General features: G+C 36.8%; 1 long non-coding RNA gene across 1 annotated transcript; it reads right to left on the reverse strand.

Moving 5' to 3' along the window:
* Window positions 1-6,819: 6,819 nt before the first annotated feature.
* LOC144371677 (uncharacterized) lies at window positions 6,820-16,518 on the reverse strand. Its single transcript, XR_013431642.1, has 3 exons — window positions 8,056-16,518; window positions 7,254-7,483; window positions 6,820-6,987 (listed from the first exon to the last, which is right to left on the reverse strand). It is a non-coding gene; the product is annotated as an uncharacterized LOC144371677 (long non-coding RNA).
* Between the last annotated feature and the right edge of the window lie 1,234 nt (window positions 16,519-17,752).

Here is a 17,752-nt window from a genome sequence, read left to right on the forward strand (position 1 = left end):
AGCAGTAGGCTGAGAGAAATTTTCAAAACATTGTTTGATAAAGGTCTTGTATCTAAAACATACAAATAACTTAATTTCAAGAATAATAAAACAGGCAACCCAATTTTTAAAAATGGGCCAAATATCTTTGTAGGTATCACTTCAAATAAGATAAGCAGATGGAAAATAAGCATAAAAAGAGATGCTCAACATCATATGACATTAGGGAATTACAAATTGAAACAATAATGAAATGGCACTACACTTTCCCTTATTAGAAAGGGGAAAGGGAAAACCCAGACAACTGACAACATCAAATGCTGGGGAAGATGTGGAGCAAAAGGAACTCTTGATTATTGCTGCTGGGAATACAAGATAGTACATCCACTTTAGGACACATTTTGGCAGTTTCTTACAAAGTTAAACATACTCTTGACATACAACCCCATATTGTGCTCATTGGTATTTACCTAATCACTTGAAAAGTTATGTGTATACAAAAATCTGCTCACAAATATTTATGGCAACTTTATCTATAATTTCCCTAATTTGAAAGCATCCAATATATTCAAAGAAATGTATACATACACACAATTGAATATTATTCATTTATAAAAAGAAATGAACACTGAGCACAGTGGCACAGGTTTATAATCCCAGTGACTCAGGAGGCTGAACCAAGAAGATTGCAAGTTCAAAGTCAGTCTCAGCAACTCAATGGGATCTTGTCTCAAAATAAAACAAATATAAAGGCTGAGGATGTATCTCAGTGGAAAAGTACCCCTGAGTTCAATCCTCAGTACTGCAAAAAAAAAAAAAAAAGGAAGGAAAAAGAGAAGAGGAGGAGGAGGAGGAAAAAAGAAGAAGAAAAGAATGAACTATGAGACATGGAGGAAGAGACATGGAGGAAGCTTGTATACATATTGCTTAGGGAAATAAACCCATCTAAAATAACTACATATTGTATGATTCCAATTACATAAAATCCTGGAAAAGTAAAAGCTATAGGGACGAGGGGGGGGGAGAGAAAGAGAAAGAGATTGATTCATAGTTGCTAAGGCTTGAGAGGAGGAGAGAAAGACTGCTCTAAAAAATCCCCTGTGCTTTACCTACTAATAAAAAACTATTCTGGGGGCTGGAGTAATAATTCAGCAGTAGAGCACTTGCCTCACACATGTGAGGCACTGGGTTCAATCCTCAATACCACATTAAAAATAAATAAATAAAAAGTAAATATAATTTTTAAAAAAACCTATTCTGTATGATACTGTACTGATGGATCCATTGCATTAGACATTTGTCAAACCCATAAAACTGTGCAACACAAACAGTGAACCCTACTATAAACCATGAACTTTAGTTAATAATCATGTATCAGTATTGGTTCATTAATTGAAACAAATTCACCACACCAATGCAGGATGTCAATGGGAAAAAGATGGTCAGGAGTGAGAAGGATATGGGAACTCTCTGTACTATCTGCTCAAGTAATTATACACCTGATACTCTTCTAAAAATAGTCTACCAATTAAAAACAAAAACTTTTAAAAAAGAGAGAATGAAGTACCAATACACACTACAACATTGATGAACCCCAAAAACATTATGCTAAATGAAATAAACCAGTCACAAGAGCCCACTGTATGTAATTCCATTTATATGAAATATCGAGAATAGGCAAATTTATGAAGACAGAAAGTAGATTATAGGTTGTTGAGGAATGGGGGGAATTAAAGGGAAATGGAGGGTGATTGCTAATGGGTCTGGGATTTCTTTCTGAGGTTTTGAAAACATAGTAAAATTTATTGTGGTGATTGTGGTGATGGTTGTAGAGCTCTGTGCATATACTAAAAATCATCTTGAATGGGTGATTGATATGACGTATATTATACCTAAATAACAGCAAAATGCTAACAAATTTGAAAATGTCAAAAAAATGGACAACTTCATAGGAAAATCAGCAAACTGGAATCACAAAGTAGAAAACATTGAAAAAGTACTCTGTTAAAGAACATTTCCTCCAATGATTGTTAGAATGCCTAGACAGCTTTATGAGCAAGTTCTTTCTAACTTATACGTAACAGATGATTTCCATGCTATAAAAGTGGTTTCCAGTATAGAGTAAACGAAGGAAATAAGCTCCTTTCATTTTGTAAAACTAAAGTTATCCTAATGAACACACACATAAACAAACATAGAAAGAAAACTGAAGGTGAATGTCACAAATATGGATGTAAAAATCCTAATTGAAATGCTAGCAAACCAAATCTAAGAATGTCAAGGAATTTTTAATTATTTAATAATTTCTTACAAAATTAAGGGGGAAACCCTATATTTGAAGATAAAATTGGTCAAAGAAAACAACATTCAGCTTCATTAGTAATTGAATTAATATAAAATTTAAAATAAGATACAGATTTGTTGTAGTCATATTGACAAAATAGTAAAACAAAAAATTCAGGAAAAAAGGTATGTCCATGCACTACCTCTAAGGTAAGAATTATTATAGGGTCTTTTAGCAATACCCATCAAAAGCCTTAAAATGTGATATGTGTTGAGGCAACAACTACATATATAGAAAATTATTCAAAGGAAACGAGGATTTCTTCAGGGACTTAGGCAGAGAATACTCATCTGTGTTGTTAATATTAGGGAAAAAGAAGAAAATAACCTAAATGTCAAATAGTAGAAGATTGTTTTTTTAAAAAGTGATACTTTCATACAATGAAATGAATGCAACCACTGAAGGTGTAATTGAATGACAAAAGGAAGTTCATTAAGTAAAAAGCTTATGGAAGAGTATGCAGAGGATAGAGAAAAGAAGACTGGCGGGGGTTATGATAAAATGTTAATAGAGGTTATCTCTGAATGGGAAGAGTATGAGTGACTTTGATGCTCTCTTTTTGGTATATCTGTGTTTTCTACATGTTCTATAATAAGCATGTATTACATGTTAAAGAAAAATACAATAAAGAGTGTCTTTTAATATTTATATTCTTGGGATGGGGTTGTGGCTCAGTGGCAGAGCACTTGCCTAGCACATGTGAGGTACTGGGTTTGATCCTTGGCACCACATAAAAATAAATATAAAAAATAAAGGTATTATGTCCATCTACAACTAAAAAACTTTTTTTTGGAATTTATACTCTAACAATCCTGAAATAGCAGAACATATAAAGAGCTAGAAAAGTAAGTGAAAATACAGATTACAAAATAATAAGTTCAATACAAGGTAACTTTTTAAATATGTTCAAAAACACTAGAGGGAAATATACCAAAATGAACATCAATTGTTATTCTCTCCAAGCAGTAGGACCACAGGTGATTTGATTATTTTCATCTTCCCAATTATTACACATTTTCTACAATGTAATTTTAAACTCAAGAAAAAATAAAACTTAAGTGTGCATTTAAGGAGCAAGGAGAAAATATAGAAAAGCATAACAATTCTTTCTGCTACAGTTGTGCTATAAGGCATTTATATCAGAGCATTCTAGCAACCAAAAACTAAATCCAAGAATTGGTTTTGGGGCTGGAGTTGTAGCTTAGGGTTGAGCGCTTGCCTTGCATGTGTGAGGCACTGGGTTCGATCCTCAGCACCACATAGTAAATAAATAAATAAATAAATAAATAAATAAATAAATAAAATGAAGATATTGTGTCCATCTACAAATTAAAAAAGAATTGGTTTTGGATGAATGGTGGAACACAGACTAAAACCAATCCAAAAAGGAACAATATAACAATGTAATAAATACACATAAATATGTATATAATAAATATAATAATATAATAAATCTGTGTAATTTTGTTTAAAATTTAAACAGGAAAATCCAGAGGTTAAAAAATATAAACTCGGGCTGGGGATGTGGCTCAAGCGGTAGCGTGCTCGCCTGGCATGCGTGTGGCCCGGGTTCGATCCTCAGCACCACATACCAACAAAGATGTTGTGTCCGCCAAGAACTAAAAAAATAAATATTAAAAATTCTCTCTCTCTCTCTCTCTCTCTCTCTCTCTCTCTCTCTCTCTCTCTCTCTCTCCTCTCTCCTCTCTCACTCTCTCTTTAAAAAATATATATAAACTCCTATTGACAGGAAAACGGGTAATGATTACTTTTATGGGTGTTGTTTTTAAATATAATTTGCTATTTTCCAAAATGTAAAAAAAAAAAAATGAAGGAGCTATATATATTCCCACTCCTTGTTGTTACAGTGGGGCAGGCACATTTGATCTGTCTCTATCAACTATGGGAGAACCCAGTCAGTTCGTGCAATATGAAGAAGCATTCATGGTCACTGCTTTTTTCTCTTGGTCTCTAGGGCTACGCATCAGGGGTCTGCCAATGAAACAGTGCAATGATTTTGTTTTCTTCATTCACAGCATGCCAGGTGGCCCCTCACCCTGTGACAACAACCTCACAAATTAGGATCATGGACCCCTAAACCTTCAGAGCCTCAAGTCATGTGGAGCCTCTAATCAGAAGTATTCTGTTTGACACAGATAGCTCCTCTAGCTCTTATGCCATCTAAACTGTTATCTCATGAAGGGTCAGAGCTGTGGTTTGGCTCAAATCTTGCTTCCATGTCTACCCTAGTACCTTACATAGAATACATATTCAATGAACATTTATGAGACTTTAAAAAACAGGCAGGTAGTGAAATGGTATCTTCATGCCTGACTTGGGCATGGATACCAGCAACTCAGAAGCATTTCATCCTCTCAGGAATGCACAACCATTCCATGGCTTGGTGGTAATAAATCTCATAGATAAGAGTGCCATCTAGTGGAATGGGGATGGATAGTCAGTGATGTAAAGAGGTCAAAGCAATAAAACCTGGTTCAAGCAGATCATTGGAAAAAGAATACACAGTCATTACAACAAATGGAATGACGGGGATCGCGCAAATTGTCTGTGTAAGGATGTGACACAAACATGGTCAATATGGCATAAATATATAAACTTACCTGTGATGCAACAAGTTTGCATGTTTCAGACTAAAGGACCACATTTCATCTCATTGCGAAGGGCTTACAGATGAACCCTGAGAGTCAGCCTTCATGGTACTTACTCCAAGTTCCCATTAATATTATGGTATTACCATTAATTTTAAAATTATTTTAGCATTTTTTCAACATTATTTCTCTTATTTTGTGTGAAAATGATTACATTTGTCTATTACAAGAAAAATGTGGAAGAAATCTCCTTTGCTAAAATTCATAATGAAATGTATGTAAAAACAACTTTTTTTTTTTTATTGGTTGTTCAAAACATTACAGAGCTCAAGACATATCATCTTTCATACATTCGACTCAATTGGGTTTTGAACTCCCCAAATACATAATACAGACTCACTTCTGTTACATACTCACATTTTTACATAATGGCATATTAGTGACTGTTGTCACTTTTTAATAAGGAAAAATAATTATTGAAGTATTTTCTTGGGGATCCCAAGGCACTGGCAAGACTTTTTAATTTTTTTTTCTTTTGAAACTAGAGATTGAACCCAGGGGAATTTGCCACTGAGTTACACCCCTATCTCCCCTTTTTATTTTTGCTTATTTTTTATTTTTGAGACAGTGGATCACTAAGTTTCCCAGATTGGCCTTGAACCTGTAATACTTCTGCCTCAGCCTCCTAAGTCACTGGGATCACAAGAAAGCATCACTGTGCCCAGCTAGGAAAAAAAAAAGGGGGGGGGGTTTAATGGCAGAAAAAAAAAACAAAACACAGTTCCAAATGACACAACCCTTGTGTTTTTCCTTCAAATATATGTTAGATAGTGGTTGTTGAACTGAGTATAGCAAACTTCCTCCATTTCTCTAACAGAATGAAATAAGGCCCCACTGCTTAGCTCACATGTAGTGGATCTGAATGCATATGTGGGTTACAGGCCTCTGACTTGGTCTAATTGAAAGGATGTTTGTAGTCTATGTAATATATTAAAGATAGTCTAGACCTAGAATTTCATGGGACTACACATACTTGATGATGCCAAAAGTTTGACACATAGCTTGAGAAGTCCACTCTGAACCATTGCCTTTTAAAGGCAAGGCAAAGAATTTCTCCTCCCTTTTATCCTCCATCCATCCCTCCCTTCCCTCTTATTTAGTTCAGCTAGGAGAGTTAGTAGTCAACATAACTAGATAGTCTGTAGGATTAAAGAGGTAACACTTGGCCTACTTTTAAACACTAGTGCATAAGAGAGTTCATAAAGAAGTTTTATAACTTCCATAGCACCTTTCATCCAACTGATGCAAGTTCTGACTGACTTCTCTGTCTTTGCTTGTTCCTAACTCTGGTCATCTTATATTTCTCCTATAACCCCTACTCAAAACTCTTCCATGCCTCCATATTTTCTATTGAATAAAGTTGAACACCTCAGTATATCATAAAAAAGTCCTCAAAAACATGGCCCCCAAACTACTTTTCCAAATATATTTAATATAAACCTACAATTATGATGTGTGCTCCAGCCAAACTAAACTTCTCACTGTTCAAGTGTTAAAATATTTTCATCTCCAGTAGTGAAAAAAAATTGACTCACCCCAAAACGTTGTTAGGATCATTCTCAAGTGCTTTATACCCCTTCCCAGAAGAAAATTATCCTCAAACATGCTTTCACACAAGATGCTGGCTATAGAAAAAGATATCCATGGAGGATGAGTCAGACGCTCATTCTTCTCAGCACCTGACCTGGGTACTTCAATACTTGTTCTGATACTGACTAGTCCACTGCCTTCTCAGCCTGGAGTTTTGACATTTCATCAGTTCTATTCAAAACTATATTTGGTCTGCATTTATAAAATTCACCCACTCTATCCCCCAAATGCTGCAACTTTTCAAAATAAATTAAATTTAATTAAAATGAACTTCGCCATGAGAATTTTAGAACAATTTTATGAGGCATTTTGAAATCCTGTGAAATATCCTGGAATGTCCTAAAGATGAAGTTAAGAATCAGTCTTGGCTAGTGTATTCATCTCTCCGCACTTGATTGTTTCCACCTACAAAAATGGAAACTAAAGATGTGTCTACTTTCTCCCAAGTTTCCCAGCCTGGGAGAGCACATGATATATATATATCTTTGCTTTCCCAAAAATAAAGGAAATATATATAATCCACATAAAGCAATTTAACTGTAACTCTAAAACCTCAAGTTAGTAAACATCCTAAATAGTACCAAAAAGATATGAGACTCAATCACATTACTTGATAAGAGAGACATAAAAGTTTTCAGGACACACGAAGACTGTTTTGTTATTTAACTTACATTTGGAGATCACAATGCTTGGGCAGGTATACATTCAATATCCAAATAGAATTGACCTTGGGAAGTAACTGGATTTTGGGATTTCCTTTAGCTTCTGAGAACAAAGGAGTCCCTTCTGAGGTAGGAAATGGAGCTCAGGATGTTGAGAAAATGTCACAATTCCTACTTGCTTCTTGGTTGAAATGTTGCTTTCTACAGAGAGATTAGAAGGAAAGTGCTGGGAGATGAGGCTGGAAAAGAAACATAAGGTTCTCTTATCAGGACAATATTTTCTCATAATTCAGTAATCATAATTTAACAATTTTTTGATAGAATTCTTTTGTTTCAACAGTCTCTAAAATGTCAAAGTTCTTCAAGAAGGAGTCTATGGAGAATTCTAAAATTTGACAGAAACTCTAACTAGAAATAAGAGTTCTACACGTTGCCAGAGTCATAGACCAAAAGGAAGGTGAGAGACCATCCAGGCTACTGCTTCACCTCCAGGCCCATTGCAAGTAGACTGAGAAAGATTCTAAGTCATTCTTTTATTTTATTTTTATTTGTTCTTTTTAGTTAGAGAATAAGATATATTCTGTACTTGTATAAATATATCAAAATAGAGTCTAAGTCATTCTAAAAGAAACCCATGAAATGATCTGTTATGAACTGAATGAGACTGTTCTCCCTCAAATTCATACATTGAATCCTAACCTCCAATATGACAGTATTAGGAGGTAGAAACTTTGGGAGATAATTTGGTCATAAGGGTGGAATTCTCTTGAATGGGATTTAGTGCCCTTATATCTAGGAGCCAGAGACTTACCTATTCTCTTTCTGCCGTGTGAGATCACAGCAAGAAGATAGAAGTCTGCAAATTCAAAAAGGACTCTAATCGAGCCATGACCATGCTGGCACCCAGATTTCAGACTTTCAGCCTCTAGAGCTCTAAGAAATAAACTTCCATTGTTTATAAGTGCTACTATTGAATGTGTGCCTCAAAAGTTCACATGTCTGAAACTTATTCATCAATGCCCCCCATGTTGGGAGCTGGGCTGTAATGGGAGGTGTATAGGTCATGAGGGCTCCACCTTTGTAAATGGATCAATGCCATCATCACAGGAGTGGATTAGCTTTCACAAAAGTGGTCTGTTATAAAAGTAAAATTTGACTTCCTCAGCTCTCTCTATGGCTTGTTCTCACCTTTTCACCATTTGTCATTTTTATATGCCAGCACCATGCCCTTAGATTTCCCAGTCTCCAGAACTGTGAGCCAAATAAACTTTTTTTCTAAAAGAACTCTTCATGTAGTAGTTAAAACCCTGCATGAGATATTGAAAAGAAGGTAACTGCATTGTATGATATGTGAGATTAGGCCTCTTGCAACCCTGGGACCCAGGTGCATTAGATGGAATGAAACAGTGATCATATTAATCCCTAATCAGTATTCTGCACTTTGAAATTTTTCATTGACTTTCCCCCACCCCATTACAGTTGATCCTCCCAACTGCCTTAAAAAGCCATTGTCATTGGGGTGATTTTAGAGTTGAGACAATTTATGTGCAAAGAGGTAAGTGAGCGGGCTGGGGATGTGGCTCAAGCGGTAGCGCGCTCGCCTGGCATGCGTGCGGCCCGGGTTCGATCCTCAGCACCAATTACCAACAAAGATGTTGTGTCCGCCGAGAACTAAAAAATAAATATTAAAATTCTCTCTCTCTCTCTCTCTCTCTCTCTCTCTCTCTCTCTCTCTCTCTCTCTCTCTCCTCTCACTCTCTAAAAAAAAAAAAAAAAAGAGGTAAGTGAGCAGTCACATCATGCAGCTGGTTAGTAGTAGAGCTGCGAGCCAAGCACTCCCTTTCATGACAATACAGGGCTTGTGAACAGTAGAAAGCTCTCAGTTTTGTCTACAACCCTATCACCCTATCTGGACAGCCTCCAGGATACAGACCTTGCAGAAATCACAATGTAATCTTCTCTTGAAAATTTTCTATGCAATTTTGAATATACAATTAAGGGTGTCTTTGGCACTGTAGTAGAAGGCACAATAATCAGTAGAGCCAATTCTGCTCTTGAGGGACTTCCCCTTCCCTGGTAAATTTCTCATTATAGAATTTACCATATACAAAGAGGGACATTTCTCCTCTGATTTATTGCCAGTGCACATGTATGAGTCTCTGAAAAACAAACAAATGATTATTTGTGTTTTACTAGAACAATTAACCGACCAAGAGGAAGTAATGTAAACAGCAACCCTATTGTAGGCTTCAAAATGACCATAGGTTGGTAGTACCTCATTCACTCCAACTCTAAAACTACATAAATGATGACTCATTTCTGTCTTTGCTACATCTAGGAGGAACTAGTTTTTAAGCCTAATGAATCTACTATTAACATATATAATTTTTTACCTTCCATACTAAAACAGAGTTCAGGGAAATTATGCAGTGATATAAACCTCCCTCATTCTCAGTCATATTTGTTGACCTTTGAGAATATTTTTTTTTCTGAAAGAACAGTGATGAATTTTTCTGAAAAAGAAGTTCTGGAAATGTCTCCTTACTGGGGCTGGGGTTGTGGCTCAGTGGTGGAGCACTTGCCTAGCACTTGTGAGACACTGGGTTTGATCCTCAGCACTACATAAAAATGGATAGATAAAATAAAGGTATTTTGGCTATCTACAACTAATTGTTTTTACATAAAAAGTCTCCTTGGTTCAGCAGTTTCTAAAGCTCCTTAAAAATAGATTTAATTATCAAATACCTAGTATACAGGTAGATTTCTAATTATGATTATGATGGAGTACTTTTATATAAGACTAATCCTTCCACTAAAAATAACCAGGAAAGCCAGGCAAAAATTTTAAAACATCTTATTGAAGGAATTAGAGCAATGATGAGGCAACCAGGAAAAAGAGGATATTCTGCAGCAACTTTTGCCTTTGGGATGTTTGCTGATTCTAGCCATCAGGCGAGTGGGTAGGGATATGAGAGAGGAACTGGACTGAGGGCCTCTACTAAGAGCACAGAAGCCAACAGAGCCTTGGGTAGTCTCCTAGAGATGGAGACATTAGAGATTTGAGGGATCAGGATTCTGGTAAAGAGTGAGGGGGAAGAGAACTGAGCTCAATATTCAGCAAATTTCCCCCTCAATATAGTTACAGAATTCTCAAACTACATCAACCAAATCAAGAAAGTAACTGTCAAACTGAATTTTTATGGGGCTGGGGATGTGGCTCAAGTGGTAGCGCGCTCGCCTGGCATGCGTGTGGCCCGGGTTCGATCCTCAGCACCACATACAAACAAGATGTTGTGTCCGCCGAGAACTAAAAAAATAAATATTAAAAATTCTCTCTCTCTCTCTCTCTCTCTCTCTCTCTCTCTCTCTCTCTCTCTCTCTCTCTCTCTCTCCCCCCTTCTTTCTTTAAAAAAAACTGAATTTTTATGCCTAGCAAAAATATCTCTCAAAAAATGAACGGGAGCCAGGCGTGATGGCACACACCTGTAATCCCAGCAGCTTGGGATGTGGAGGCAGGAGTATTGCAAGTTCAAAGCTGGCCTCAGCAAAAGTGAGGCACTAAGCAACTCAGTGAGACCCTGTCTCTAAACAAAATACAAAATAGGGCTAGGGATGTGGTCAAGTGCCCCTGGGTTCAGTCCCCAATAACCAAAACAGAAAAAAAAAATGAAGGGAAGATTTGGGAATGGGAAGTGGCAGCAATGCCATCAAGGTTTTTGAATCTCTCTGAATCACTTATTTTTAAAATGAATAGAGAGCTAGAATATTTTTAAAAGCATAAACAGCATTTACAACAAAAGTATGTGAGTAGATATCTCAATAAAGCCAAAATATGAACAGATAGAGACAATTCACTAAGAGGTATGAGATAATATAGTACCTAATTCTACTAAGTGGAAGCCGAAGGAATAAGTGATTGCATCTGAATTATTGAAAATAGGAGTACCCCCAAATAGTCAACATGCACTTACTTGCAAAGAACAGCAGAACATTCTAACAGTTAACAGTCAACATTAACATTAACAGAAGAAAGACTTCTACACACTCCAGTATGAGAATAACTACAGTTGTCCAGAGGGCAAGAGAGGTATGGATTCAAGAAGATTCAAAACTTCATAATTAGGAGCTAGCTTCCACTGTGGGAAAGCAAGAAGAATCATAACCATAGTGAAAACTATAAAGGGGTCCAACTAATAATAATCCATGGATTATTTCTGACACATTGGAGATCTGAGTTTGCAGACAACAATTTTGCCCTGTATATGAGGAGATATGCTCATTGCAGGAAGAGAGATTTGAGCATCTCTCACTTATCTTGGGTAAATTTACCAAAAATCAGTAAGAAGAGGTCAGCTAGAGATATTCATGAACTAGCAAAGGTAAAATGTGGGCTGATAGAACAGTGTGAAGCCTCCAAGGGCCTCAGAAATTGGAGGTACTGTGATCTCTTGCAGGATCTTTCACCATGAACCCCATTAGATTCTTGAAGAACAAGACCAGAAAGAGCATTAAGAAAGAATCCACTGAAGTTCAGACCTTAGAGAAAGGAACACCAGCCATGCAAAAGAGACAAGAATCTCCCATGCATTTTTTTTCTCTCCTCTAGGAAAAAATGCCTCATTCTGTGAGAGAAAGGAAGCAAACTTTGTAACTCTTAGGATGCCAGTGGAAACTCACTGCACCTGGGGGAAGGAAACAAGAAAAATATTACTCTTAGAAGGAGTGCAGAAATATACACTGGGCCCAGAACTACATAAGGAGAGAGGCAAAAGATAATCACTCCATACCTCTAACATCCAGTGTATAATAACTAAGACTAGAGATTAAGCAGAAAATGTCATGCTCCCAATTCCCATAAGATTAAATAAACAACTTCAAGTAGCAAGAATATGCTTGGAAGGGAAGAAAGGAAGAATACTTAAGAAGCAGAGTATAAAGAGAAGACCTAAAGACCATGGTCAAAAAGACATTCCTCTGAGATCCAACATGGCGGCAGGCGCGGAGATATCAAGTCTCTGATCCCTTCAGCTACACGAGCATAGGGAGTCTTAAACCGTCGAAATGCTGTTTGCTCAGGATCACTAGGCAATGCTGAGCTGATGTGGATCTGGGGCGAACAGTCTGTGCCTCTCAGAACACACACCAAGCCCAGATCGGCTGAATTCAAGCTCCCGTTCACCTGCATCTCGCAGACAAACTGCTGTGACTCAGCACTAAACGATCCCGCTGAAACAACTGGTCGGCCTTTCTGAACCTGCGGAGGTTAATACCAACTGAGCCTTCATAGGCAGTGGCCACAGGATTGAGACGGGGCTTGGGAGAGCCAGTCAGGACCCACCCGTTGCATTGGTCACCCAGCAAAGGGAACGAACTGTCGCCATTTGCATGGGATACCATCATGGCAGAGAACTGACGTCACCAGAATGCGGCAGAGGAGACAACTTCATTGAAACCCGCGGCGACAGGTGTGTAACCCCCTAGCCTTCCCTCTCCACACAGTGGGGAAACCTTAAGGGCCCCTCCCAGCTCTCCCATAAGGGCCCCTCCCAGCTCTCCCGTGAGCATGATAGCCAGACTGAGGGAATCAGGAGTGGCACAGGACCCGTAGAGCGGAACTCCCGGCTACTGCTTCCACCAGTGCTGACAACTGAGGTCTCTTGCACCAGCTACCAGAGGCGTGGCTACCGGAGGGCAAGCAAAATACGCTGAGGGTTCTCAGCCCCAAGCTCCACAAACTTAGGGTCTGAGGGAAGGGCAAGAAGGGAGAGTGTGCCAAGTCTTCATGACAACAGGGCTCCTATGAGCAGCAGACCTGGCGTGTAGCCAGTATTGTGGTGAGCGTCACTGGTGAGCGGGGCCTGGCTTGAGGAAAACTGGGGAAGTGACTAGACACAAGAAAAGGCCCTAGGCACTCAGGATTGGAGATCCGCCCCGTCTGGGAGGAGGAGCTGCTGCACAGTGATTGGTTCCTGCATATTAAGAGGAGAAGCTTGGCCCAGTTGGCACAACTCCACCTGCTAGAAGAGAAGTTAATCGAACTCTAAGACTGCATTTATTAAATTATTTTTTATTTGGGTTTTTTTTTCATTTTCATTTTTTTAAATTTTTTTGCTTTTTGAATTTTTTAAATTTTTTTAAAAAAATTTTATTTTTTATTTTTACTTTTTTGATTATTTTTAAAAATTTTTTTCTTTTTTTATTTTCTATTCTTTTTCTTTTGTCTTTTCATTTCTTTTCAATGTCCTTATTCGCCCTTCCTTGAATTCTACCCATTTACTCTCATTCTCTTTAGTGACTTCTTCCCTTCCCTTCTAATACCTTTCCTCCCAACTATCAAATAAATTTATAGGAGTAAACAGTAACTCAGCAGCCAAACAGAACAAGAAGTAACATGAGCAGCTTCAAAAAGCAAGGAAGAAAAGGAGTACAAACAATGCAGGACAGCATAAATATTCAGGAGGACCTAGAGGCATCAGAAAAATTGTCATATAAAGAACTCAAGGAACACCTTAGACAGATGGAATGGAATCTTAAAGAGGATATGAGACAGCAAATTCAAACAATGAAAGAACACATTGAAAATGAATTACATAAACAGGTAAAAGAAGCAAATAAGCATCTTTATCAGGAGATAGAGATTATTAAAAAAATCAAACAATAATTGTAAAAATGAAGGAAACTATAAACCAAATTAAAAACTCAAATGAGAGTATCATTAACAGAGTGGAGCAAGTAGAAGCCAGAACGTCAGATAATGAAGACAAAATATATCATCTTGAAAAGAGTCTAGCCAACTCAGAAAGGCTGGTAAAAAAATCACGAGAAAAACATCCAAGAGATATGGGATAACATAAAAAAACAAACTTAAGAGTCATCGGGATAGAGGAAGGTATAGAGGTTCAAACCAAGGGAATGAGCAACCTGCTGAATGAAATAATTATAGAAAACTTTCCAGAAATAAAAAAGGAAATGGATGTAAAAATTGTAGATGCATACAGGACACTGAGCATACAAAATCACAGTAGACCAATGCCAAGACACATTGTTATGAAGATATCCAATATTCAGAACAAAGTGAAAATATTAAAAGCTACAAGAGAAAGGAGGCAGATTACACTCAGGGGTAAACCAATAAGGTTAACAACGGATTTTTCATCACAGACGCTGAAAGCAAGAAGATCCTGGAACAACATATTTCAAACACTGAAAGACAATGGATGCCAACCAAGAATTCTGAATCCAGCAAAATTAAGCTTCAGGTATGACAACGAAATAAAAATCTTTCATGATAAACAAAAGTTAAAAGAATTTGCAGCCAGAAAACCAGCATTGCAAACTGTCTTGAGCAAAACACTACACGAGGAAGAAATGAAAAACAATAACCATAACCAACAGTGGGAAGTACCTTAGTAAAGCCAGAGGGTGGGGGGAAAGCTAATCATGGAGAAACAAACCAAATTAAAAAAAAAGATAAATAATCAAATATGGCTGGAAGTACAAACCATATATCAATAGTAACTCTAAACGTTAATGGCTTAAACTCTCCAATAAAGCGACATAGGCTGGTAACATGGATTAAAAAAAAACAAATCCAACAATATGCTGCCTCCAGGAGAAACATCTGATTGGAAAAGACATATACAGGCTGAAGGTGAAAGGTTGGGAAAAAATATACCATGCACATGGTCCTCGTAAGCAAGCAGGGGAGGCCATCCTCATATCAAATAAAATCGACTTCAAGGCTAAGTTAATCAAAAGGGATAAGGAAGGACATTATATACTGTTAAAAGGAACCATTCACCAACAAGACATAACAATTATCAATATTTATGCACCAAATAAGGGTGCTGCAACGTTCATAAAACAAACTCTCCTCAAGTTCAAGAATCAAATAGACTACAACACAATAAGTATGAGTGACTTCAACACACCTCTCTCACCATTGGACAGATCCTCCAAAGAAAAGTTGAATAAAGAAACTATAGAAGTCAATGACACAATCAATAACCTAGAATTAACTGACATATATAGAATATATCAACCATCATAAAATGGATATACTTTTTTCTCAGTAGCACATGGATCCTTCTCAAAAATAGACCATATATTATGCCATAGGGCAACCCTCAGTAAATATAAAGGGGTGGAGATAATACCATGCATTTTATCTGATAATAATGGAATGAAACTGGAAATCAATGATAAAAGAAGGAAGGGAAAATCCTACATCACATGGAAAAAGAACAATATGTTACTGAATGATCAATGGGTTACAGAAGACATAAAGGAGGAAATCAAAAAATTCTTAGAGATAAATGAAAATACAGACACAACATATCGGAATCTATGGATCACAATGAAAGCAGTTTTAAGAGAGAATTCATCGCCTGGAGGTCATTCCTCAAAAAAAGAAAAAAAACTAACAAATAAATGAGCTCACACTTCATCTCAAAGCCCTAGAAAAGGAAGAGCAAAACAACAGCAAATGTAGCAGAAGGCAAGAAATAATTAAAATCAGAACGGAAATCAACGAAATTGAAACAAAAGAAAATATTGAAAAAATTGACAAAACTAAAAGTTGGTTCTTCGAAAAAATAAATAAGATCATCGACACACCCTTAGCCATGCCAACGAAGAGAAGAAGAGAGAGAACTGAAATTACTAACATACGGGATGAAAAAGGCAATATCACAACAGATGCTACAGAAATACAGAAGACAATTAGAAATTATTTTGAAAACCTATATTCCAATAAAATAGAAGATAGTGAAGACATCGATAAATTTCTTAAGTCATATGATCTGCCCAGACTGAGTCAGGAGGATACACACAATTTGAACAGACCAATATCAATGGATGAAATAGAAGAAGCAATCAAAAGACTACCAACCAAGAAAAGCCCAGGACCGGATAGATATACAGTGGAGTTTTACAAAACCTTTAGAGAAGAATTAATACCAATACTTTTCTAGTTATTTCAGGGAATAGAAAAAGAGGGAGCTCTTCCAAATTCATTCTATGAGACCAACATTACCCTGATTCTGAAACCAGACAAAAACACCTCAAAGAAAGAAAACTACAGACCAATATCTCTAATGAACCTAGATTCAAAAATCCTCAATAGAATTCTGGCAAATCGGATACAAAAACACATCAAAAAAATTGTGCACCATGATCAAGTAGAATTCATCCCTGGGATGCAAGGATGGTTCAATATACAGAAATCAATAAATGTTATTCACCACATCAATAGACTTAAAGATAAGAACAATATGATCATCTCGATAGATGCAGAAAAAGCATTCGACAAAGTACAGCATCCCTTTATGTTCAAAATATTAGAAAAACTAGGGATAACAGGAACTTACCTCAACATTGTAAAAGCTATCTATGCTAAGATTCAGGCTAGCATCATTCTGAATGGAGAAAAATTGAAGGCATTCTCTATAAAATCTGGAACAAGACAGGGATGCCCTCTCTCACCACTTCTATTCAATATAGTTCTCGAAACACTGGCCAGAGCAATTAGACAGATGAAATAAATTAAAGGCATAAAAATAGGAAAATAAGAACTTAAATTATCACTATTTGCAGATGACATGATTCTATACCTAGAAGACCCAAAAGGGTCTACAAAGAAACTACTAGAACTAATAAATGAATTCAGCAAAGTGGCAGGATATAAAATCAACATGCATAAATCAAAGGCATTTCTGTATATCAGCGACAAAACTTCTGAAACGGAAATGAGGAAAAATATCCCATTCACAATCTCCTCAAAAAAAATAAAATACTTGGGAATCAACCTAAAAAAGAGGTGAAAGATTTATACAATGAAAACTACAGAACACTAAAGAGAGAAATAGAAGAAGATCTTAGAAGATGGAAAAATATACCCTGTTCATGGATAGGCATAACTAACATCACCAAAATGGCGATATTACCAAAAGTTCTCTATAGGTTCAATGCAATGCCAATCAAAACTCAATGGCATTTCTTGTAGAAATAGATAAAGCAATCATGAAATTCATATGGAAAAATAAAAGACCCAGAATAGCAAAAGCAACTCTAAGCAGGAAGTGTAAATCAGGCGGCATAGCAATACCAGATTTCAAACTATACTACAGAGCAATAGTAACAAAAACAGCATGGTACTGGTACCAAAACAGGCAAGTGGACCAATGGTACAGAATAAAGGACACAGAGACCAATCCACAAAATTACAACTTTCTTATATTTAATAAAGGGGCTAAAAGCATGCAATGGAGGAAGGATAGCATCTTCAACAAATGGTGCTGGGAAAACTGGAAATCCATATGCAACAAAATGAAACTGAATCACCTTCTCTTGCCATGCACAAAAGTTAACTCAAAATGGATCAAGGAGCTAGATATCAAATCAGAGACACGGCATCTGATAGAAGAAAAAGTTGGCTCCGATCTACATATTGTGGGGTTGGGCTCCAAATTCCTCAATAGGACACCCATAGCACAAGAGTTAATAACAAG

This window comes from Ictidomys tridecemlineatus, chromosome X, assembly GCF_052094955.1.
Source record: "Ictidomys tridecemlineatus isolate mIctTri1 chromosome X, mIctTri1.hap1, whole genome shotgun sequence".
NCBI classification, from domain to species: Eukaryota; Metazoa; Chordata; class Mammalia; order Rodentia; family Sciuridae; genus Ictidomys; species Ictidomys tridecemlineatus.